Raw genomic sequence first — 26,280 nt, forward strand, 5'->3', positions numbered from 1 at the left:
ATTCCTATTGATATCTTAAAAATATATATTAAGAATCCACAGAAAAATTAATATTAAGAATCAAAAAATATCTTAAATCGATATTAAGAATCAACATAGAAATCGATATTAAGATTCTGAGCAATATCTTAAATCGATATTGAGAATCAAAACAAAATCCTAAATCGATATTATGTATCAGCATAGAAATCAATATTAAGATTCTAAATAATGCCTTAAAAATGATAATTAGAATCAGCATAAAAATTGATATTAAGAATCAAAACAATATCTTAAATCGATATGCAAATTCTTATTGATAGCTTAAAATCGATATTAAGAATCAAAACAGGATCTTAAATAGACTTAACATCTTACAAATCGATATGGTCACAAACCTTTTCACTTGAAAAAAAGTCTGCCATTTGGTCATCATCAACCCAGTATTGTATTCCATCTAGAAATCCAACCGCATATGGCATTCGGTGGACAATACTCAGTTGAACGGAATAGTAATAATAGTAAGTTTAAAATACAAAGGTACATTAGTAAATAAAATGACAAAATAAACATATCAGATAACCGATATACCATAAAATAAGGGGTGACGATGCAGACCAACATGGTTCTTCCCTTGCTTTGAATATATATGACGAAATCGTCTATAGTCTGTTTAGAACAAATGTGCATTTGTTAATATACATACCCATGGCATACGTTAATGTATAACTGAGAGTGATTTCATATGTACAAAATTACTGATATTGCATCCTTCTGCAAATTCATTTCGCATCCGGTCGATGTTCTCTTCGAGCACTTTGCTGAGTTTTCTGGCACTTTGTTTTGTATATACTGCACTGAAATTAGTTGAATATTCAATAAAATAACTGTAGCATTATATTCAGTAAACGAACTCTAAACGACGTAAAAATGTTGAAGCAAGTTATAGAAATTGAAAGTACCCTTTTTTGTGGATGTTCTACTGAATTGTAGCGTCCTTCTTCGACATCCATACAACTTGCGCTTAGAAGGAGGTTAGAGGAAACATCAGTTTTTCTGTTTGTTGCTCACGAAGCAGGTTATAGGAAAGGCTCCTTTTCTTCTTTAAATAAAATGTCACCTATTCCATGCTATTAAAGGAAATGTCTTGTGTGCCTTGCGGAACACGACGATTCATTCATTTATTGTTTACATCGTTTCACAACCCGCCAGTTTTCAAAAATCACGCAATGAAAGTTTATTAACAAATAAATAAATTACATTGCGCATTAATTAAAAGACATTGTTTCATGTGCTAGTATCATCAACACGATATTAGTATGTGTAAATGAATGACAGGTAGCATAACATCAGTAGCGTGTCAGATCCTAAACCCTATACTTATGCGGCATTTCTTGCAACTAAAAGAATTACTATACATAATAAACTCAAAATTAGTAATCGCTATAATTGCTATCACAGGAAGTATAAATCATGGTAACTACATAATCGCTATACCTATTAACCGCTAAACTAAGTAATCTCTATCACACAAAACACTATAAATAATAAACCCTAAACCAGTAATCGCTATACGTTTAGCAAACGTAAGTACAAATAATGGTATCTTCATAATCGCTATACTGAGTAATCGACATATTAAGTAATCGCTAACACAAGAAACGCTAAAAGTAATAAACTTTAAGCTAGTAATCGTTATACGATTTAGCAAACGTAAGTATAAATTGTTGTAACTTCTTAAACACTATACATATTAATCAATGTATAGAGTAATCGCTATCACAGGAATCGTGATACATAATAAATCCGAAGCCAGTAATCGCTATACATAAGTACAAATCATGAAAGAGTTAGTGGCACTTCTGTGTTACACCTTTTAAGGAAAGAATTATATAATTACAACAAAGAATGTCAGAGTTACAACATAGAATTATCGGGATACACAAATCACATATGTTTATTCACTTGCGCTTGACGAGTCAGATAATCCTATAACTCGTCTCTTGCTTGCACTTGGTGGAGTCGCTTTATTCGGTGGCCTATTCGTTCCCTTGATCTTATATAACCCACTGGCAACTCAACCAGTGACCCAATTTGTTTACTCAAATTCTGCACGTCCTTCTGTAACTCCTTATTCTCACTCTCCAGCATCGCAAACCTTTGGTCGGACGATACCTTCTCCTTTGAGAGTTGTGTTTGCTCCTTATCGTATACTGCAAGAAATGGAATCGTAGTATCCGTCGAATGAACACGATGGATGTTACGTCTATGCTGGAGGATGACATGCTTGGGGACAAGAGTGACCTCACTTTCAGGTTGCTTCTACTCAATCTGTCGATTTCCACTTATGGGTTGCCAATATTTTTTAAAATAGTTACGGTCATATTGTCGTTCTTTATAATCATATGATATGGCATGAACACCTCCTTTGTTCCAGTTATCCAATTGTTCTCTAGAGCGTTCGTGTCAATTCATGTTTGTGGCTCCACCACTATTCATCTTCGTTTTCATTGCCAGAGGCAATTTTGGTATCGACTGTCCCAAGCCAGCTTGTAGGAGCACTTGACTACCATACTGCATCTCGTCTTCACATTTGCTAAAGGGCTAAATATCGCATATAGATAGTCTCACAGCATCGACAACAACCTCGTTGTCCTTGTCCTCCCCATCCCCATAAGGTCTCCACACAACTTGTATAATCGAGATTGTGGTTTAGATATAGACATAATTATTCATGCAAAATGCTGAATGTGTTAACGAATTGTACTAAATAAGATAAAATGCTGAATGCGATTATTAGTTAAGAATGCTAAACATTACAACGATTTAGGGTAATGAAAGTTAGATGCAAATGTGATGACGATTTTTACTAAGGAAGATAAACTTCTAAAGCGATAATTACTTAAGAATGCTAAACATTACAATGATTTACGCTAATGAAAGTTATGTAAATGCGGTGACGATTTTTAATAAGGAAGACAAAATCTTAAAGTGGTGATTACTTAAGAATGCTAGACCATATAATGATTTACACTAATGAAAGTTAGATGCATAGGAAATAAAGATTTGTACTAAGGAAGACAAAATCATAAAGCGATGATTACTTAAGAATGCTAAACATTACAACGATTTTAAACCATTCACCTCATTTAATTGCAGCCCATCTAAAATGAATTGAGCATTTTTGCACTTGACATTTACTGAAGCCCACACGCCGATCATGGGAAAACCACAAACCGCAGGGCCACATTGAGAACGCAAGACGACAATATGCTCCCAAGTTCAGGCCTACAAAAATAATATATTAGTAAGACTACAACCTTCAATAAGCTTAGTCCACAAGCACTAAATATGTAATAAACAAATACCTAAACAAATGGCCAAAACCCTTCGACGGTTTTTGTACCCCTACTCGCATTGTAAAGTTGACTGTACAAGTGTGCGAGCATAGCAGCACCCCATGCTCAGTTGTCGACTTAATCTAAGTCTTCCAGAAACTGCAGTCACAAGTAACTTATTCTAGATCTAGAATAATCGAAAAATAAAGTAAGTCCAAAAAAATAAAAAGGAAGCCGCGCAACTCTTGGTCAGCTGCTTCAGATGCACATGCAGCGAACCGGCCTTCTCATTTATTACAAAAAAAATAAACTTTCATCGATGAAAAATTGCCTCCACCAGAAATACACTCACGCCATTCCTCCATCGACATTCCTAGAAGGTCCATGCAATTGTCCTTTGGGTTATAGTTTGAATTCCATGTTAGGATAACATTGCCATGACACTTAAGACCCGTAATTCGTGCCCCATCTTCTAGGGTCATGGTCATCTTAAAACCCCCAAACTGGAACGTGTTCGTCTTATGGTTCCACTTATTGACCAGGTGGGTCATGGTGTTTCAGCAATTTTCAAAATAATGTTGGTCTAGAAGGCCGCCGAAGTGCATATTTCGTAATCGATCCTTCTGATATTTACTCAGCTTTCTGAACCACGATAGAACTACAGGGCACTGACACCGCCCTTTCAGCTTTTCACCTGTTGCTCTGCTTCTCTTTTGACCTACCTGTAACACAAAATATCAAATCACAGTTAATCGCTATCGTAGTAATCGCTATACAAAGTAATTGCTATCGCAGTAATCGCTCTACGAAGTAATCACTATACATGATAATTTTTGTCGCAACAATCACTATACTGAGTAATCGCTATTGCAGAAGTCGCTTTAAAGAGAAATCGCTATACGTAATAATCGATGTACTTAGTAATCACTATACATAGTAATCGTTATTCATCGTAATCACTATACATAATACCTACAATAGTGCATCGCGACATATAATAGCGATTAACGTACCTTGGTCATACTTTTCTCCTCTTCATCCCCTCCCTTTCTCTGCTTTTGTATTTCTTCCTTCTGTCCATCGTCTGCTTTTTTCTTTCCCTTTCCTTCTCTTCCTCCTGCTTCTTCCTTTCTTTTTTCTTCTCTTCCTCGTCCTCCTTCTCCTTCATTTGTCTTTCCTTCTCTTCCTCGTCGTCCTTCTCCTTCCTTTGCCTTTCCTTTTCTTTCTCATCAGCCTTCTCCTTTCTTTGTCTTTCCTTCTCCTTCCCTTGCCTTTTTCTGTCTTCCTCATCTTGAATCTGCTTCCTTTGCCTTTTCTCTTCCTTATTCTTCAATTGTCTTTGCTTCTCTTTCTCCTCCTTCTCCTTCTTTTTCAACGGTCTTTGCTTCTCTTTCTCCTCCTTCTTCTTCTTTAATTGCCTTCGCTTCTCTTCCTCCTTTTCCTTATTATTCATTTGCTTTTCCCTCTCTTCCTCCTCCTCCTTCTTTTGCCTTCGCTTTTCTTTCTCCTCCTTATTATTTCTTTGCTTCTCCCTCTCCTCTTCCTCCTCCTTTTGCCTTCGCTTCTCTTTCTCCTTATTATTTCTTTGCTTTCCCCTATCCTCCACCTTCTCCTTTTTTTGCCTTGGTTTCCTTAGCTTTTTTCATTATCCTCCTCCTTCCTTTCATTTTGCTTGTCTTTGTCATCCTTCTTCTTCTTTTTCATCATTGGATTATCATCTAATGGATTAGGCTTCAATTTGTACTTTACCAGCAATTGCTCCATTTCTTTATCATTCTCAATCTTCATTATTCTATAGTACGCTTCTACTTGCTCATACAAAGCATACTCTTGGATGATTACGTCAAAAGTTTTCCCCGCTGACGATGAAGCATTTCTTCTCTTAGGAATGTAAGCCATTGGAAACCTGCACAACATAAAAACTTAATGAGACGGCAAAGGGTGCTCCAACAAAAGAAGATGAATCGTTAGAATTTTTGTAGAATGTTTAGGGAGAAATATTACGAAGAACTCCTTTTATAGCCGAGGAGTTTAATGCTTATGAGACCCGCCAAAGATTTTTTGTCAGTTAACATTTTTGGCGGTTCACGTCTTATAATAAAAGATTTTCAAATGATGTCATTGTCAGCCATAAAGATATGCCTTTGTTGCAAAAATATTGTCATAGTATAACGCAATCGGATTATCAAATATCATACAAATCGATATGGAAATTACTATTGATAGCTTATAAATTGATATACAGAATCAGGATAGAAATCAATATTTAGAATCAAGTCAATATCTTAAATCAATATTAAGAATCAAAACAACATCTTAAATCGATATGGAAATTCCTGTTGATATCTTAAAAATTGATATTTAGAATCAAAACAATGACTTAAAACGATATTAGGAATCAAAACAATATCTTAAATCGATATTAAGAATCAACATAGAAATTAATATTAAGATTCAGAACAATATCTTAAATCGATTTGGAAATTCATGTTAATATCTTTCAAATTGATATTCATAATCAGAACAATATCTTGAATCGATATTAGGAATCAAAACAACATCTTAATTGATATGCAAATTCCTATTGATATCTTAACAATCGATATTTATAATCAAAACAGTATCTTAAATTGATATTAAAAATGAAACAATATCTTAAATCCTTATTAAGAATCAGTATAGAAATCAATATTAAGATTCAGAACAATATCATAAATCGATTTGAAAATTCATTTTGATATCTTAAAAATTAATATTTAGAATCAAAACATTATCTTAAATCGATATTAATAATCAAAACAATATCTTAAATCGATATACAAAATCACGATAGAAATCGATATTATGCTGAATTGCCGTATCGATGATTAATATATTATGCTTTGTCTATTGTGATTTATACATTGAATATCCTATTGCGATTTGTCTTTACGAGCTTTGTCCAAGCGATTTGCTTGATACCGATTGTCCTTTCGTGAATTAATTTTATGAGCTTTGTATAAGTGAACATGTCCTACCACGATTTATACAATGACTGAATCTTAAAAGGCGAAAAGGAAAACACAATAAACCAACCGACACGATGTTTAGGCATAGTAAACTATAAATCGAGTTAACTTCAACGATACATTACAACCACATTCATTTACAAAATATATGAGTGCTGCACATTCTTTGCTTCTCATGCAAATATCTTGAGGTGAACATTTTTTGCTTTAAGAGTGTTGCACATTCTTTTTTTCAGAGATCCTTCAATGTTATCACTCCTGGCACGGAGTTCATATTCCAGCTAGCAAGAGCTCTAGAGAGATATATTTGCGATCGGCACATAGAGTCGCTTTGCAGCAAAAAATGAGCGCACTTCTTGAGAATATGCTTCACAAACATCAGCTCAGGCACTGTCCCCTTAAAGGAACCGATTCTATGTACATATTTGTCATGAAGTATATCAAAGGTAGGCAGATATTTTTCCAACTATGAATTACGGTTTGCGAACAATGGAGGGTCCGACTGTAGGAATAGATCAAATAGATGAACATCAACATCACCCTCTGTCTATCATGCAGAATGTTTGTGCTTGCTCCGGTATGGCGGCAACGATTGAAGATGATTATGGTCATTATATTCTGTGTAAGCTTCGATATACTTCACGACAAATATGTCATAGTCGTATGTGTCATGAATATATCGATGTATACACAGAAGATAACAACTATAATCATCATCAAAGATTATACAGATCTTTCCTCATGGCATGAAACAACTACGTTATCAGCATCAAAACCCATCTATCAAGCACAGGTAGAAGGAACACAGAAGAACAAAGAAGAAAGAAAAGTACGAGGGAAAAGAAAAAGAAGAAGAAGAAGAAGGCATAGTAGAAAAAAGAAGAAGAAGAAGAAGTTGCGATGCCGCAAAAAAGAGAAAGAGAGGTTAAATAGATTAGGGTTTTAGACATGGACAACGGGTCAGGCAGGGTCTTACATAGAATATGGTTTTAAAAAAATTTATATTAGGATTTTATGCACGTGTACACAAAGCGGTACGACGTTTAGACTTAGTAAAGTATAAATCGATTTACAACTTGATAACTATTAAAAAGTTGTAAATCGATATCACTGTTATATAGAAGAAGTGTTCTATCACGATATGTACAACAACAGACATTAAGTTAAAGTTGCAAATTGTTATCACTATTTTATAGAAAAAATATTCTATAAGATCTTTACAGCAACAGACCTAAATCGTTAACGATTTGTCCTATAGCGTTTTTTGTTTACCAGCTTTGTCTATGTGAACGATATCCTATTGCAATTTGCTTTTATGAGTGTTTTCTACGTGAATGATATGTCGTATCACGATTTACCTAATGACTGATTCATAAAAGGCGGAAAGGAAATAGCTTTAAATATATCGACATAATGTTTAGACTTACTAAAGAACAAATTGACATGTTGTTTAGGGTTTAGGGTTTAGGGTTTCGGGGTTCAGAGTTATGGTCTAGGTTTTAGGGTTTAAGGTTAAGGGTTTAGCAATTTATTAAGGGTTTAGGGTTTAAGGTTAAGGGTTTAATAATTTATTAAGGGTTTAGCATTAGGGTTTAGTAAGATATTAAAGGTTTAGGGTTTAGGTTTAGGGTTCAGGGTTTAGGGTTATGGTTTAAGGTTAGGGTTTATGATTTAAGGTTTAGGGTTTGTGATTTTGGGTTTAGGGTTTGGGGAAAAGGGTTTATGGTTTAGAGTTTAAGGTTCAGTGTTTCAGGTCTAGGGGTTATGGTTTAGGGTTAGTGTTTAAGGTTTAGGATTAGGGTTAGGGGTTATGGTTTAGGGGTTATAGTTTAGGGTTGGGGTTTATGATTTAAGGTTTAGGGTAAAGGGTTTAGGGTACAGGGTTTCAGGTTTAGGGGTTAGGGTTTAGGGTTAGTGTTTAGGGTTTAGGGTTAGGGTTTAGGGTTTAGGGTTTAGGGTTAAAGTTAGGGTTAGGGTTTAGGGTTTAGGGGTTACGGTTTAGGGTTAGTGTTTAGGGTTTAGGGTTTAGAGTTTAATAATATATTAAGGGTTTAGTGTTTGCCGTTTGGGTTTAGTAAGATATTTAGGGTTTAGGTTTATGATTTATGGCTTATGGTTTATGGTGTAGGGTTTAGGGTTTACGGTTAGGGTTTAGGGTTTAAGGTTTAAATTTTAGGGTTTACGGTTAGATACTTGTAGTATGTAATTGAAACCTGTGCGTGAGGAATAACAATTGTAGGGACATAAGGTGACTATTTGCGTGTTCAAATTGTTGCACCTTTAGTAATTTCTATGGAAATCGCTTTAAAGCGTCGTACCTGTAATTAAATAGCTATCATGTGAATCGCTATCATCAACAACTATAAATCGCTATTGCATCAAATGTATAAATTGTTTCTAATTTAAACGTATAAATTGTTGCTTCAAACTTATAAATTGATGTATAAATCGTACCATTCATAAGTACATATCGTTGTAACGTTTGAGCTTCAACAATAAACCTCGTTGTACGATTTAGCAAACTTGAGTACAAATCTTGACAACTTTATATATCATAAATCGCTACTGCGTTAAATGTATAAATTGTTGCTGCTTTAAACATATAAATCATAAATCGTGTCAATTTGGCTTTGTTACCAAAATATGTGTCATTCAATATCTGATGGATCAAGATTCACGATTTGCAATTATGATTTATGAAGTTACCGTGATTACTGTTGTCCAGGGTTTGTGAGGCATAACAACACTTACGTTTATCGTATCGATTTGTAATATGAATAAGCGATTATGCTGAATTGTCGTATCAATTTGTAGTATATTATGCGATATGTACATCGATGTGTGTGTTCAAATCGTTGCTCAGTTAGCGATTTCTATTAAACTTGTTGCACATTATTTAAAGTATGAATCGTTGTAAATAGATATTATGTGTTTGCTAGTGTCAGTTATTACGATATTTGTCATATGAATCGCGTCAAAACATGCTAATGCTATAAATCGTTACTTTTATTGGCATGGTAAATAATAACTCGAAGATCATTACAAATAACTGAATCATCTTTTCTTTGGTAGGGTCAACCCATTCTTTGTAAAGATCTTCAATTATTTCTCTTTGATAAGTATGTGCAACCACCAATTGAAACAATATTGAACATAACAAACATATGAGAAATTGTATCGATTTGAATGGTGCAGTGGGCTGCCATTACGAATGAGCTCATTTGCTTGCAAAGGATACGTGGGATCTGACCCCTGATACAGAGGTGTTGTCAGAACTTCTGTAAAAGAACATGAAGCTACCAGCTGCAGAGTATACTTTTGATTTTGCTCTTATTGATTTAATACCTGATAGATCCTCAGTTGCACGACAAAGGGTGGTCCTACAACAGACGACGGTAAAAGGTGGTACGGCAACAGACGACGGTAAAAGGTGCTCCAACAATAGTCGACGGCAAATGGTGCTCCCACGGCAGCAGACGACATAAAGGGTGCTCCTCTGAAGGTGTAAGGGTGATCCAGAACGAAGAGGGCGACATATTTTGAGGTTGAGACTCTTCAAGCAGAGGTGTTGCTTAGGGCAAAAACAAAAGGTTATCCTCCATTTCCTGGCTGGAGGAGATTTTGGTACATTACTCAAAACGTCGTTTCATAAAGCTAATGGCGGGAAAGGATACTTTAGTCTTTGCAAATGCACTGGACTTCGACGCTAAGTGATGTAGACACACACAGGGAAATGAGCCCCATGTGCTTACATACGTGGTGCTCATTCAGACCCGAGAACACGCATCTGCCTGTTCCGGGGGGGGGGGGGGACATATAACCTGCAAATTACATGTCTCGCGGGATGTTGTGCATGTGCGGGAAGCACTACATCTCAAGAGTGTTGTTTCAACATTCCACCTCCCCTTTTCCCCCTGTTACGCTTGGAACATGGCCGAGCTACCCGACCTCCCCATCTCTTTTTATCTCCTTTAGTTTGAATTTGAGATTTTTTAAACTAGGGTTTGACTTAGGGTTTCAAATTAAGGTATTTCAATTTAGGGTTTTGAATTAGGGCTTTTCAAATTAAGGTATGATTTGATTAGGGCATTTCATATTTAAATATTTTATATAAAAAAATGATTTCCTATTTGAGTCAAAACAAATGTTGAACAAAGTACAATTGTTACAAGCAATCAAACAGACCCCAAACTAGCTATGGGTCCCACAAGACAGGATAGGTCTTGCTCCTACAAAAGACACTTTACTTTTTTTCCATGAGAAATGGAGAAACCACCCTTGAGACCAGAGACTTAGTCCCATTGGCTACGCTTGCTATACTTACATGTACTTTTCCACTATGTAAACTTGTGGCACACCCTTGCCCTGAAGGAGTCAGCTTGCTTCAGCATGAGCAAAGAGCATATAATGCCCTTGCCCCTTCTTATATGCAAGGAGTTGACACTCATGGGAATAAAACCCTAATCACCAGTCTAGTGGCCAAGGCCCCCTCTTACTACGTGAAACCCCTTGGGCTTGTTAGATGCTTTACTTGATCCAATCTTTATTAGTAGGGCTGGAAAACAAGTGAAACTAGCTAATATTGTGTTGTTCATGCTTAACTCACTTAGGCTCAAATGTATCTGAAGCTTGAGTATAGTTTGCTCGAGACAACAATATAATGAAATTTGAGCCAACTTGTTTTAAAATCTTATATACGTTTATGCTGCAATTGTAAGAATCAACATTTGGATCTTTTGCAAACCAAAGTGCCTACAAAAGTGTATTGAGTGGCGAACAATTTTTTTTAGAAAAGTTATCCGTTAAGTACTTCATGCAATATCCAACATGACATATAGGTCATGTGTGTGTGTGTGTGGTGGTGGTGGTGGGGGGGGGAGTATATTTTAGACCATCATGCTTATATGAGATAACTATAAATTGTAATCTCTCTTTATATTCTCTGAAAACATCGAATTCTTTCTTCACAAGCTCAAAAAATCATGCACATGAATTCTTTGACTCCTTATTCATAATTATAACAACAACAACTACGCCTTCGTCCCAAAACAATTGGGGTTGGCGATATGAACCAAAAAAGAAAATCATTCTGGGTCTTCCACATGAATCCTTCTCCTCCCATCATTTCTATCCAATGCCATGTCCTCAGTGAGGTTCAAAGCATTCATATCCTTTCCAATCATCTCCATCCAAGTCTTCTTAGGCCTACCCGACCTCTTTTAACTAATATATTTTCCCATTTCTCCATCCTTCTAAATGGAGCATCATTAGGCCTTCTCCGAATATGTCCAAACCACCGTAAATGATTCTCTCTCATCTTATTTTCAATGGGTGCAACGCCTACCTTCTTACGTATCTCCTCGTTCTGAATCTTATCTTTTGTTGTATTTCCACACATCCATCTCAGCATACGCATCTCAACTACACTCATTTTTTGAATATGATGTCTCTTGGCAGCCATACATTTTGTACCATATAGCAAAGCGGGCCTAATAATCGTCCTATAAAACTTTCCCTTCAACCCCAATGACATTCTACGATCACACAACACTCCAGTTGCACTCTTCCATTTCATCCACCCAACCTTTATCCTATGATTTACATCTCCATCAATTTCTCCATACTTTTGAATGATAGATCCCAAATAATTGAAACAATCATCCACCGGTATTTCTTGCTCACCAAGCTTCACTATACTCCCATCACTACTTTGTTGCTTACTAAACCGACATTCCATGTATTCTATCTTACTCTTACTCAACTTAAAACCTCTTGCTTCCAATGTTTGTCTCCATAATTCTAACTTAGCATTAACCCCAGCTCTAGACTCATCAATCAAAACAATATCATCAGCAAACAGCATACACCACGACACATTTTCCTGAATTGATCTCGTAAGCTCATCCATCACTATAGCAAATAGGAAAGGGCTTAAAGCAGATCCTTGATGTAACCCAACCGTTATAGGAAAATTGGTTGTCACCCCTCCACAAGTGCAGACATTGGTTACTACTCCTTCATACATATCTTTAATTATACTAATGTACTTGAGAGAAACACCTTTCTTCATCATTGTCCACCAGAGAACATCCTTAGGTACTCTATCGTATGCCTTCTCCAAATCAATAAAAAACATATGTAAATCTTTGTTCCTCTCTCTATTTCTCTCAATAAGTTGTCTAAGAAGATGTATAGCTTCCATAGTTGATCTTTCAGGCATAAAACCAAATTGATTCTCCGATATCATGACAACCTTCCTCAACCTATACTCAATCACCCTCTCCCAAAGTTTCATAGTATGACTCATGAGTTTTATACCACGATAGTTTGTGCAATCTTGTATATCACCCTTATTCTTATATAGAGGCACCAAAGTACTCTTCCTTCACTCATTAGGCATCTTATTTGTCTGCCAAATCTTGTTGAAAAGATTTGTCAACCATTCTAAACCTTTTTCTCCCAAGCATTTCCAAGCCTCGATAGGTATACCATATGGGCCAACTGCCCTTCTTGATTTCATTTTCTTCAAAGCCTCTACAATTTCTTTCTTTTGAATCTTGCGCATGAAGTCACGATTCATCTCATGAAAATGAATGGAGAAGTCACCAAGATCCTGAGGATGACTTTCATTAAATAGCTTATCAAAATAATCTTTCCATCTCTCCTTAATCTCCTCATCTTTGACTAAAACCCTTTGTGTTTCATCTTTGATACATCTGACCATACCTAAATCCCTAGATTTCCTATCTCTCATCTTTGCAAGCCTATAAATATCCTTCTTGCCCTCTTTGGTATTCAACTTGTCATAAATCTCCTTATATACCTTATTCCTCGCGTTCCAAACTACTTTTTTAGCTTCCTTTTTTGCTATCATATACTTCTCTAAGTTCTCATTATCACGACTCTTACTTAGATTTCTATAACACTCTCTTTTAACCTTAATAGCTAATTTGACATCCTCGTTCCACCACGATGTATCCTTACCTAGCGGTGCACCGCCTTTAGACTCACCCAATACCTCCTTAGCCACCTTTCTCATAGCACCCGCTATCTTATTCCATATTGATTCTGAATCCTCTTCGAGACACCAATCAACTTCCTTAACTACCTGCTTTACAAGCATTCCTTGTTTAGCTCCTTTTAGTGCCCACCACTTAATTCTAGGATCTATCCTATGTCTATCCCTTTTGCGGCATTATTTAATTCTAATATCTAAAATTAAGACTCTATGTTGTGTAGCTACACTTTCTCCCGGTATAACCTTACAATCGATGCAACAACCCCTATCTCTCTTTCTAAGTAGGAAAAAATCTATCTGACTCATATTAACCTCACTTTTAAATGTTATTAGGTGAGACTCTTTCTTCCTAAACCAAGTGTTTGCTAAGATCATATCATAGGACAAACCAAAATCTAAAATCCTTTCTCCACTTTTGTTTCTTTCTCTTATACCATAACCTCCATGGATACTCTCAAATCTATCCCTACTAATGCCTACATGCCCATTAAGGTCACCGCCGATGAAAAGCCTTTCTCCATAAGATATCCCTTGTACTACTCCTTCTAAATCTTCCCAAAATTGACTCTTAATGGAATCATCTAAACCTACTTGAGGTGCATAAACACTAATAATATTAATAATGTCTGTACCTAATACTAATTTAATAAGTAAAATCCTATCACCCTTCCTATGAACCTCAACTACATTATCTATAAACTCACGACTCATAACAATCCCTACTTCATTCCTATTCCTATTTATTCCTGTATACCAAATCTTATATCCCCAAGGTTCTATCACTTTTGCTTTCTCACCTACCCATTTGGTCTCTTGTAGACATAAAATATCAATCTTTCTCCTACACTTAACATCTACTAACTCTACCAACTTACTGGTTAAAGACCCTATGTTCCAAGTGGCTAACCTAATTTTATGGTCTTGGACTAACTTCTTTACCCCACCCCTCCAACAAAGTGAGGGAACCCTTGCCTATTTGACACCACACCCAGGCACCGGTGCGACGCGTCGCTTCTAGGCGACGACCTAGCAACCCTTGCCCATTTATCACTGCCTCTGAGCCTATAGTGTACAGCGCGTCGCTCAGTAGGGAACGCCCCATTTATTCACAATTCTAAATATTACAAAAAATATCTTATCCTAAGGATCAATACTATGTGCCGACAACAATATACCCATGTATCTTTCTTTTAGTAATACACCATCTACGATAAGAACTGGAGAACATCCTTTCAAAAACTCATTAATGCATGGATAGAAAGATAAGAATATGTATTTAGATCAATCTTTATGATCAATTTAAATATACCCTAACGATCTTCGATTAACCTTCATCAAATGAACCATATAGGTGGAAAGCATTCTGAAGAACTCTTCGAATGAACCATATAGTGCCTCCCTCATCTATTTTCATCCACACCATGCTTGTTTGTAAGTAACCTTCACACATTCTTTGTGACTGATGTCATCCATGATTTCTCTTAGAGTCATCTTCGGGTTATCATGTATATATTTGTAAATAACATTTGAAATCCACCTGAAAGACATTTTTTCCATTACAAGGCTGCCCAATGATCCACCACATGTATGCTCGCTTTCATATTTCTTCACTTTAAAAAACGTTATTTGTGCACCTTTATAAAATGAATCTTTCAAGGGCAATCAACCATAGTCTGTGGGTTCTTTCTCGTGTATACAATAGTAACTATTTTTACAGCTCTTCATGAATTTTGCTTTATAGTTATTCTTGATCACATGATCCTTCAAAAACTCACTACAATATTGAAGATCATTAAATCTTTTGGGAAAAGCAATTTTTTTATTGTTAGAGCCTATTGTTAGCTATTGAAAATGTTCACAATAATTAAGTTTTTCGCTACACAACTTGTCATACAATTGAGATGCCTTATTTTTGATAAATTTTAATTGCTCTTCTTTGTATGAGAATCCAGTGAACGAGAACATGTTTAACCACGTTCCATTAATGTAAAAACATAAAACAATTCTAATATCCAATAAATGCACATATGACTTATACAATATACCAAGGTTTTGACTTCTCAATTGCCATTTGTGCAACATTTTTATCTACCATTATTTATCCAATGTCATTAGTGTATCAGTCATCTCCTATCATTTCTAAGCACTACTCAGTAGACATGGTATAGTCATCTTCATTGATTCTTCATTGTCTACATCATCGTTGCTACCACTAATTGATTATTCTATTGCAAAAACTAAATCAAAATTCATCATATCTATCGCTTCATTTGATTTCATACATGCAACATTCTTCCATTTCTAACTTTTAATATTAACCATTAAAATACAAGATCTATCATCACTCCTACATCTCAAGCATAAATTATAAAGTTTAACAACTTGTACCTAGCTTTGTCATATGCCATGAAAGGTTCGATGTCATCAATATTACTGCAACCAAGATTATTGGCATTGATTTTCTCATGTGGTTCAACATCCTCTATGGTGATGTATAGATCATATACAACATCAATTCTTCATAAAAGTTCTTCATTGCCTGCATGTCAAAAATCTATATACCTAATTGGTTTGGCCAACTGCATGCCCTTTGCATATATGAACTCAATGTTTGAGACATCAATACCATTCACTGTTTAAGATAATTGGATGTTCGCCACGGGACTAAGCTCGATAGATGGTGCCTAAGATATATGCATATTCTTTATAGGATTCCCAACATTCGATTCATTAACTATTTTTTTTTAACTTCTCAAGCAACAACTTTTTCTTTAGCTCTGAGACCAACTAAGTAAATATCACCACTAAATAATATTGATTCTACATCATCATCATCCAATACACCTATTCATATATATTGGCCATCTACGTTCAGAGAACAACTATACCGAAGGATTATTGACTCTTTCAGATATCCGATTTTATAAGACATCAAAGCCATAAATTCTTTATAACTACTATTTTTTTAGTCCACAATAGATCTTCAAGTAAGGTGATCAGTGCTACGATAATATATTTTAACCCTTTTAGTGGTCATCATTAACTGCCTACACCAACCACATGACTTATCATTCATCTAATAAAAATAACATGTGAGAAAAGACCATCTATATACACTTCATGCATTCAATTAACATATCTATATACACTTCATGCATTCAATTAACATAACTACCTACAACAAATACTCTGAAAACCAACTACCCACAATAAGCCCCTAACCTTATTCAATGATTGTGTACAATAAACCCTATAACCCCATTGCACCAACACAAAAACAACTAATATTGACTAAAGGACAAGCAAATAAACATAAATCACATACAACACAAATAAATAAATATATATATATATATGAAAAAACTATGAACATAACAAATACTAAACAATAATTTCAATGATAAATATTAAATAAAACACAGAATCATATAAAAACATCTACAATAACAACAAAATACAAATACACATGGGGCTATTAAATGCTTATATATACAAATAAAGAAAAAAGTTTGAAATAAAATACACAAATGTGCAAGGGACTATGATACTCACCTTTCGACTTAAGTTGGAAAGTTGATACGAAGGATACAACAACCTCATTGAAATGCAACAATTTTTTTTTACAGAAATTGCCATAAGAAAAGAGGAAAAATGATACGGATTCTAAAGAAAAAAAGGGTTAGAATTTTTTTATAAACAAATAAGAAAAAGAAACAAAATAAACAAAAAAGACTTTATGCATGATTCAACATGCATGTGAATGTAAGAAAATTCACATGACACATTTTCACAGATCATCCATTATATGTGTATCTCTTTGAGGATCAATTACTTAAATAAGATCTTCAAGGTTATATGCGAGCTTTGTACCATATATGCTAAGCAAGTGTAATATTTGCAAAGTTAAGCATATTTCAATTACAAAAAGTTGGCTTATTTGGTTATACAAACTTTGTACTATATATGTAAATTTAGTGAAATATTTGTGAAGTTTATAGATTTCAGTTACAAGTTGGTTATGCAAACTTTTTGAGGTCTAAAAAAAAATGTGTGAATCTACATTTTAGTGAGAGTTTGCAATACATGGAGAGCGTACTAATATATTGCGTGAACTTTTAAAAAATTATCTTGTGTAAGGGTTAAAATAGTCATTTTAAAGTTTAACATTTGTGAATTTGAACAACTGGCGAATTTATAAAATTATAGGGTATTTCAGAAAATGTGTTATTTTTGTCATACAATAAGGTCATTTTCTATAAAATATATGTATATATTCTCTCTTTAATTGACCTACATGGGCCGAACAAACCCTAACACCCATCTTTCATGCTTGACGAGGCTCAGTAATCTAAATGCACTGGATCATGCTTGGCTTGCTGAGCTTATTTGAACAAGCTCTCATAGCAGCTTGGTTCATTTTTAGCCGTATATATGGGGCAATATAAATATTATCCTATAAATTCAAATTAGTGATCAATATGTAGCCTTTAATTAGATTTGGTAAACAAGCTTTTGTAGCAATTAAAAACATGAAACATAACCCTAATATCAATATTGGATAATTGACAATGTTGAATGAAATAGCTGGATCGTTGGGGAGCAGATTAAATGATCCACCGAGCACTTTGCAAAAGTACTCGATTCCCACACCTGCCCCCTTGGGCAAAAGGAGGTCCTACGCATCCCTCCTCCTGCAAAAAGGTCTGAATACTTTAAAAGTTTGGTCCCAATCACTGAACCAGACCTCAATGGTTAGGCTACAATATCACAATTGAGCGATTTCATGTTTGAATCTCTCATGAGCTTATCCGCTGAGTTAATTTTATTTGAGGACATGTTTTTTTTTATAACCCGAAAAAACCGCACCTAGCACAAAGACCTGGTCGCATGCCTTGGCTCAGCCTGCCTTATCTACGATCGTCATGCTGGTAGCATAAAACTCTGAGACTAGGACCCATGCTGGCTTGCGCAGAGGGGTGGCACCCATGAGAATTGAACCTTAACTGCCCGTCTAGCAGCCAAGGCCTCACCCCACTACGCCCACCCCCTTGGGGCTTTTATTTAAGGACATGTGATCCCGTGTTTTGCAAAAGCTATAAGATTAGCATATCAAATTGATAATCTGATTTGAAATTTGGGGTCTTGGACAGAAAAGCCTCCAAGGGTCCCTTGGATGTCATGCATCATAAAAATGACCATCCATAAACCGACAAATAAAATGTACTTGAAACAAATTTGAGCCATCCGTTTTGCAACCACTGCTATTGTTCGCCTAGAAAATGAACGGCATCGAAAAGATGTGTGGGACCTGTTTAGGTTGGGTCCTTTAATTGGTGGGTTTTGGATTTTTTGGGAGCTGAATAACATCAAGGGACATTGGATGCTTTTCTGTTCAAGGTCCAAGGTCCCTTAGACCTTGATTTGCTTTCCTCTCTTTCTCAACCCATGTTTTTTCCCTGCTTGTTTATGTCATCATTTTTGTTGATACATTGAAGCTTGCCTAAGTACAACAAGGCTCATACGAAGAAGCCACACAACCTAACCAATCCAGTTTGTTGTGCACAACGACAGGTAGTGAATAGAAAATTTATACTAAGAGAGCGTTTGCTTGTCATGGAATGGGGTGACACAACACTCCTTTTGTGGGTTCCACGACACCCTTTTTGTGGATTCCACTGCCGCGGAAACATAATCGGACCCCTCTCGGGAACTGTTTTCATGAAATAAGGGGGTCCATCGTGTAAAATGGCACACCTATTGATGCAAATCCTCAATGCCATGTTTGTTTTAACATTGTGGGCTACACTAAAAAGCACACTCGTCGATGCATTTCCACGAAAAACCCAAAATTTCTGTGATACGCAAGTGCCCCCCTAAAAGGCTTAAATTGTAATCTAATGGTAAGGATTACAACATAAAATATAAAATACAATAAAAATCTCTCGAGGAAAAATTTAATAATTTTAAACTCTTAAACAAGTCATAAACACTCAACTTGATTTCTCTCAAATTCTAAATCTCTTGCACATCTTCAAAAACTCTAAATCTCTTGCAAGGCTATAAACGATTGAAGAAGTCAAAGGCTTGATAATTTAATTGAGCTCATTTGCTACTATTTATAGAGGATCTCCCATTAACTTACTCAACCATTGTTTAACGCATGCTCACCAACTTTTCATAGTCAAGAATTATGACTACATGTGCACACTATTGAATATTTTATAGGCGCTTGCATAACTTTTTAATCAAATCCATGAACAACCAAATATGACCTTTATTATGTTCATGAACTGTTGTTTTTATGATGCATGCAACTATAACATATGCAAGAACCATATTAATTTTATCAGTTTTTTATTGTAGGATGAGCTCATCTAAAAACTTATATAAGTTGTATGAATTTGGATACGAAAAAAACCCCAACCTCAGAACTTGAAATACATTGTCTTTGACGTCTCACAAATCAAGTTAGGGGTATAAGCTTGAGTTAGTTGGTGTGATGAAGTGTATCTTAATTTTTTCTACAATAGGGTCTCTTAAAGATGAAGTGTTTAAGAGATAAACTTACTCATTGTTTCAATATGGAAAAATCACTCAATGACCCGGCATATACCTTAGAGCATGTGACACACATACTTGCAGTAAACTCAATATTGTCTCTCTATTATTTAGATAATTTGATATGCATGAGAGCAGGTAGCTCTACTGAGAGACAATGGTTGATAATCACACTCGTTAGTAGCCTTCAAGATAGGATTGATTACTTTGAACTTTTATCATAGACAATCAACATATCCTTTATTAGTATAGTATGCCTATATACTGTGTGAGCAAAGCTTTTCTGATGCTCGTAAAGGTGACTAACATGAGTGCATTATATTAAGGTCATACCTCTAGTATGTCTTTCAATGTGATCTCAATTAATATTCTAGTAAATATGCATATATTGAATCAAATTCGTGATTTGTCAAACAAGTTTTTTGTAAGTATTATTTTTTAGACATTTTATAATTATAGTGTTCATTAAGCTATATTTTTTGTACCCTTTGAATTTAATTAAAAATATTACTTAATAAGAGATGACCTTGTTAATTGAAAAAGCGTGGTTGGAGGTCAACATCAGTTGAAACTTTTTTTCTTAACGAGAGAGTGAAGTCCTCATACTCTATAAATAAAAGGTCTCGCCCTAATGAAGAGTTTGAGTAGCATTATGTCATGTGGCTAAGAGGCAAGCACAAGTTTGCCCCATTCAATGTGTTTCTAAACTTAGTGTGGACACGATTGTCTTTTGATGGTGGTTTAAGTTAAAGTATGTGGTATGCGTTAATTTTTGTTTCTTTTCAACCACATGGATTTAGAGGCTTTGGATGATGAGATATAAACTTTCTCTTTATCTCTTTCTTATATATATTATTTATTTAAAATCATGCATGAATCCTATACATATACCTGGTTTGGATTATAACACAAAATCCGATAACACTAACATAGTAAGCTTGTAGAAGCCATAACTTTTCAATTGTATATAAGAATTCAATGATTTTTTATGCATTAGAAATCTTATTCAATTTTCTAAATTTTGTCCTTTTACACCAAGATCAAATTCCTCCTCTTTTATGTCCAAAATTTTATGATAATCAAACAACCTGTGATTAGAATTATGTCAATGTTTACTCAATGATTTGATTTAATGTTTGTTGATCATACTCACATGTTTGTTTCTAATTGCTATTGTAGATTATTTGAAATTTGTTTCATTTAGATATTTCAATTGTTTATACATGATCGTTTATGACTTTTTTCATTAGTATGATTATTTCTCATGAAAAAAATAAAAGGGAAAGAGATACGGTTGTTTCTCGTAACACAAAGTAATGATATAATTAAGTTCTAGATTTAGTTCCAATCATATATATATATATATGCGTGATGTTTTATTAATGATATTGATTATAATATTTGAATTTATTAAAGTTTATACGTTATTTTTAGTACCACGTTTTTCAACATACATCTCTCTCTGTTGTGACTACATAACTTCAAATCTAGCCTAACCTATTTTAAAAGTATCCCAATTATTGAGGTGAAGGGCCATTTTAACAAAGCTTTATGCTGACACAAATTGACAGTGTTTAGATTTTTGCTCGACAAAGCTTCTTCAACAAACTATGTTAATAATCAATAAATTTCAAACAGTATCAATTCTATCTTCATGAACCTTTCTTTTTCTTTCCTCATTTACCCCAAGCCACCCAAACACCTAATCTCTCTCTCTCCCTCATGAAAAAAATGCATTTAGGAATTCTTTGAACATAGTCCAAATTTACGAAATATTATGAATTAAAATGTTCGAATGGAACTAACTTCAGCATTAGAAAACCCAAGAATGAGATGTGAGAAATAGAAAATGGATCCCATCCTTTGACTTAGGACAGGTTTCATATTACATTCAATCCTTGCCTTCCAATCAACGGGTAGGATTGGTCCACATTTTCACTTCAATGTGGACTAATGCTGTCAAGATGGCTAGGATATCAAAGGACGAGATAAGAGCTGTTAAGTGTAAAACTGAATATTTTTTATAATTATGAGAATAAAATGCAGATTTGGAGGTGAGCACCATCTCCAAGTATGATATTGCATAAACATAAAATAAATGACATGCAGTTGAATTACCTATTCTTTTAGCACGCATTTGAATTAGGAAAAGAAAGAGGGTAATTTCCGGATATTTCATGTCAAGTACCAACTTTTTCAAAATTTCTTGACATGGACCCAACTTTACCTGACAATAGTCAAATAGAAACCCGCCAGACCTACTCTGAACTCAAACACTTAACCTAGGGTAACTATTTTAAAATGTCGAAAGTGCCCTTCACTGTTTCTGTATCTCTTTCTCCATGTTTTAGTCACTCTTCTTTCCCTCTTTGTGTCAGCTTTAGGGGTGAACTTGGGTCGGGCTCGGGAACGGCCTGATTAGATAATCGGGCCCTAATCAGGCCAGGCTTATATGCAAAATGTACAGGGCATGACAGGCCTGACCCATTAATTGGGTTGGGCTTAAAGGGCCAGGCAAGACCCAAGCACGAATATAATTGAGCTGGGTTGAGCTCGGGCCCCTCAAGCCCTTATCAGGACAGGCCCGATGTCCAGCCCTAGTCAGCTTACTTTATTTCCTCACGGTCTCCATGTTCCCTTTTCTTTCCTATTCCTAGGTTCCCCACAATTCCCCTTCCTTTTCCCATGGTCCACTGCTCTTTTTCCATTTTCCTAGGGTCTCTAGCTACCACTCTCCCATGCTTTTCCTAGGTTCTCCACTGCCTCCCACTTTCCTTCACAGTCCATGCACAACCCACACTCCTAGCACAGTCAAGAAAGGCTCCTACTGGCATCTAAAACCCAAATATATTTGTTATTAATCCGACCAAAATTCATACACATGCTATCCGGTAAAAAATATGGGTCATATTCAATTTTGGATCTGGTTTTTGAAGACTAGTTCTTCTATTAGATCTAGATGCAACTCATATCTTACAATAAAAATTCAGATCCGGTTAAAAAGTGAGAACCTATAGTACCAAATCCATTGAAAACAGGCTACACCTACTGGTTTTCATGTAAAAAATGGGTTAGGGTTCTAACCCAAACATGACTACTATGATTATTTGGTTCCATTATGGGTTCAGGGTTTGATCATGATATGCACACACACGAGCCGAGCTTGGCATGTACAAGCTCAGGACGAGCTCGGCCCGAACTTGAACCATTGGTGTTCAGGCTCGACTCGTGCCGAACTCAACTCAGTTTGTTAAGCTCGTCCTGAGTGCAACTGACCGAATTGACCTAGGCTCGGCTCAGATCGGTTCACTAAGCTCATCCAGAGGTTCAACCAAACCTAGCACATGACCAAACCATGAATTTCATTCCTGTTATTCCTTAAGCATTCGACTTAGAGATTTCAAGGCTAAAAAATATTGTATTAAAAGAAAAAGAAGAAATAAAATGGAAAAAAAACAATGAGTTGATTTAGGGTTTGCTTACCTGAGAAAAAGGGTTCCTCGAAGACGCAGAGAGATTGAGGAGGTGATTCATCGGAGAGAATCCCATGATGAGGAGGAAAAGGAAAAAAGGCTTCCTTGCAGAGAAAGAGAGAGAGAGAGAGAGCTCAGAAAAATTAAAAAAGAAAGAAAATCATAAAGAGAGTAAAGTTAGGGTTTCCTAACCATGAAAAAAAAATAGGTGATGGAGGGCTTCCTTGCATGCATAGAGAAAAAGAGATGTGCAGGGGGCGATGGTTGGTGGTGGCCTTGTAATAATAAGCATTTTCTAAAATCTAAAAAAAATCATTTAATGAGAAATTTTCATTAAATTAATAACATTTTTATGTCAATGCTTTTATTTCGAAAGTTTCCTAAGTGTGAGCTCATTATAATTTTTTATTATTTATTTTATAAAGGGATTGGTATAATAAGTTGGATCTTATGAGTGAGCCCTATGTTGAATCATAGACCAAATAAAGATGATTCATAGTTCATACATGAGAACACTTGAGGAGTCCAAAATTTTAAGGGGCGTTAAGTGACAAGATGTTAACCAAGATTACGAGACTAGGACTTTGGATAGAAGTAGAAAACCCAACCTCTTTTATTTAAATGGGCTGAGTCTCCTTCTTTTCCCCATACACCACTTTGAAAGGGAGAGAGCAAGGGAAAAGAGAGGAACAACCTTCTAGTCAGCTATTGTAGAGGACATTGTTGCCTAGGTAAGTTTTCTACTCTATAATTTTTTGGGTGTCTAGCCGTATTAGCTGATCGTGTTCGTGTTTTGGCTTATTTTTGTGCGTTGGGTTTGATGCAAGGTTTGTACCTTGGCCATGTATAGTAGCCACGTGTGTTGAGAAAGGGATCTATGAACTCTTTCGCATTTCGAAGGTGTCTTGAGAGAGCTATGTTACAGTTTGAGCCTCATTTTTTTTGTAGAGTTTAAACTAAACAAAAACCATTAAGGTACATGGTTTTTATATTTTCAACATGTATGGAGATCAACATAGGTTGATCAAGCATTGAACCTTGTTTTCATGGATTGTGTATAGAGGATCTATGTTGGATTAGTTTTATTTCTTTCATAAAACTGATTTTTATTCGTAGTATAAGGCAAACTTGTTTTCTTTTAAAAAAATGGTTGATTTTGGGTATTATATTCGTAATTTGTATTTACAACATGTTAAAAATTCACACGAACGAATCTGATGTGTTCTTGATGAATTAAGAATCGATGGATGTTTTTTTTTAAGTTCTTTTTGAAATTTTAAAATTTCTTAGTTGATTCTTGAAAAGTAATATTCTATTTATGGTACTTTGATCTGACTAGTCAAAAAGAAAAATCCAGTTCTCCAAACCATAGACCCATAAATTTTGAAAAATTGTGAGGATGTTACATACATATGTAAGTAGTTCCAAATCAAATGTCAGACTCAGATGAGTTGTGGATTGGGAGATATGACATTTGCAAATTGGTATAGAAATTTTGTTTTGACTGCAATTTTGCAGAGACAATATTTTATAAAAATCATATCCTCTAAAATACTTAAGATCTATGGCTAAAATTTTAGGATGTGTTAGCCTAGATATGGAAGAACACATTTAAAATTTGAAAGATCGAATCCTCATAATTTGAAAACAAAAATTCTCAAAAGTCAATCCAGGTTATGTAATTTTCAAAAATATGCTCCATCGAGCAACAAAAACAACATATGTATCAAGATTTTTAGCTTAACTAAAATCAAATTAAATTCTGAAATTGTTGTGGGTTTGAACCTGACATATCAAGTCACCCACAGTAAAAATCTTAGCATCTAATTCTTTATGGATGATTTATAAATAGTTTTCTTTAAAAAAACAAAATTGAACAAGTCTGTTCTCTGATAAGAAATCAATATGTTTTACAAAAATTATAGTTTTTGTTTTGTAATGAGTTAATGTTTGGATTTTTGCTTGTATACATGTAACATATGTAACTACCTTCAGTTAAAATCTTAGAGCATAAATCATTCTATATAATTTATGACAAATTTTCTAATGTCAGAAAATGTTTTGCATTAACAATCTTGTGAATGAATTGTTTTTTGTTTGAATACATGTGATGATTGCATAAGTGAACTAGATGGACTTTGTGGTATGTTACTAAGCAAGATGTGAGCCTACTGAGGCAGTGTGCTTGTATAATCATTTGTGAAATTTAAATTGAATGCAAAGTTTAAATTCTGCCATAATGTATAAGATGACACATATTTGCATATATTGGCACATAGTGGGTACACTGTTGTATTCGAGTGGAAAGATCACCCAATCACGTGATACATGAGATGATATGAATGTTTGAGCTGGATATGAAGATTATGTGGCATGAATGTATGCTATAAATGTTGTGGATGCAAAACTGTTTTATGTGGAAAGAACATATACAAGTTAAAGTTGTAAAAAATACCTAAATATTGTGCTAATTTTTGCTCATTGGTTGTCTTCTAAGAATGTGGGATCTTTGGATGACTATCGTGGGGTACAAGGTGATATTGAAATTTGTGGTGTGATTTTTATCCAAGAGCACGATGTTGAGTCCTGTGCCTTCAACCACCCAAGAATGATGTGGTTTGGGCTTCAACTGTTAAGCATTATCGGTATAGCATAAAGTCATCACCTAAGGTGTTGTAGTCCAGTGTCACCCCGAGGAACAAGTGAATACCAGAATAATAAAATACAATTGTGTGTATAGAAAATATGCCTCTGAGATTGCCTTGTACTTAAGTTTTTGCTTATGAGTAGTAGCAACAATGGGGTCAAGCGAAAACTTAAATTGATTGTAAGTAACATGCTCATGCATTCAAAAGTAAGTATCTATAAAGAAGATAAAAGTTATTTCATGCATTATACATTGGTTT

The sequence above is a fragment of the Nuphar pumila genome, chromosome 3 (genome assembly GCF_984573655.1).
Source record: "Nuphar pumila chromosome 3, dmNupPumi1.hap1.1, whole genome shotgun sequence".
NCBI classification, from domain to species: domain Eukaryota; kingdom Viridiplantae; phylum Streptophyta; class Magnoliopsida; order Nymphaeales; family Nymphaeaceae; genus Nuphar; species Nuphar pumila.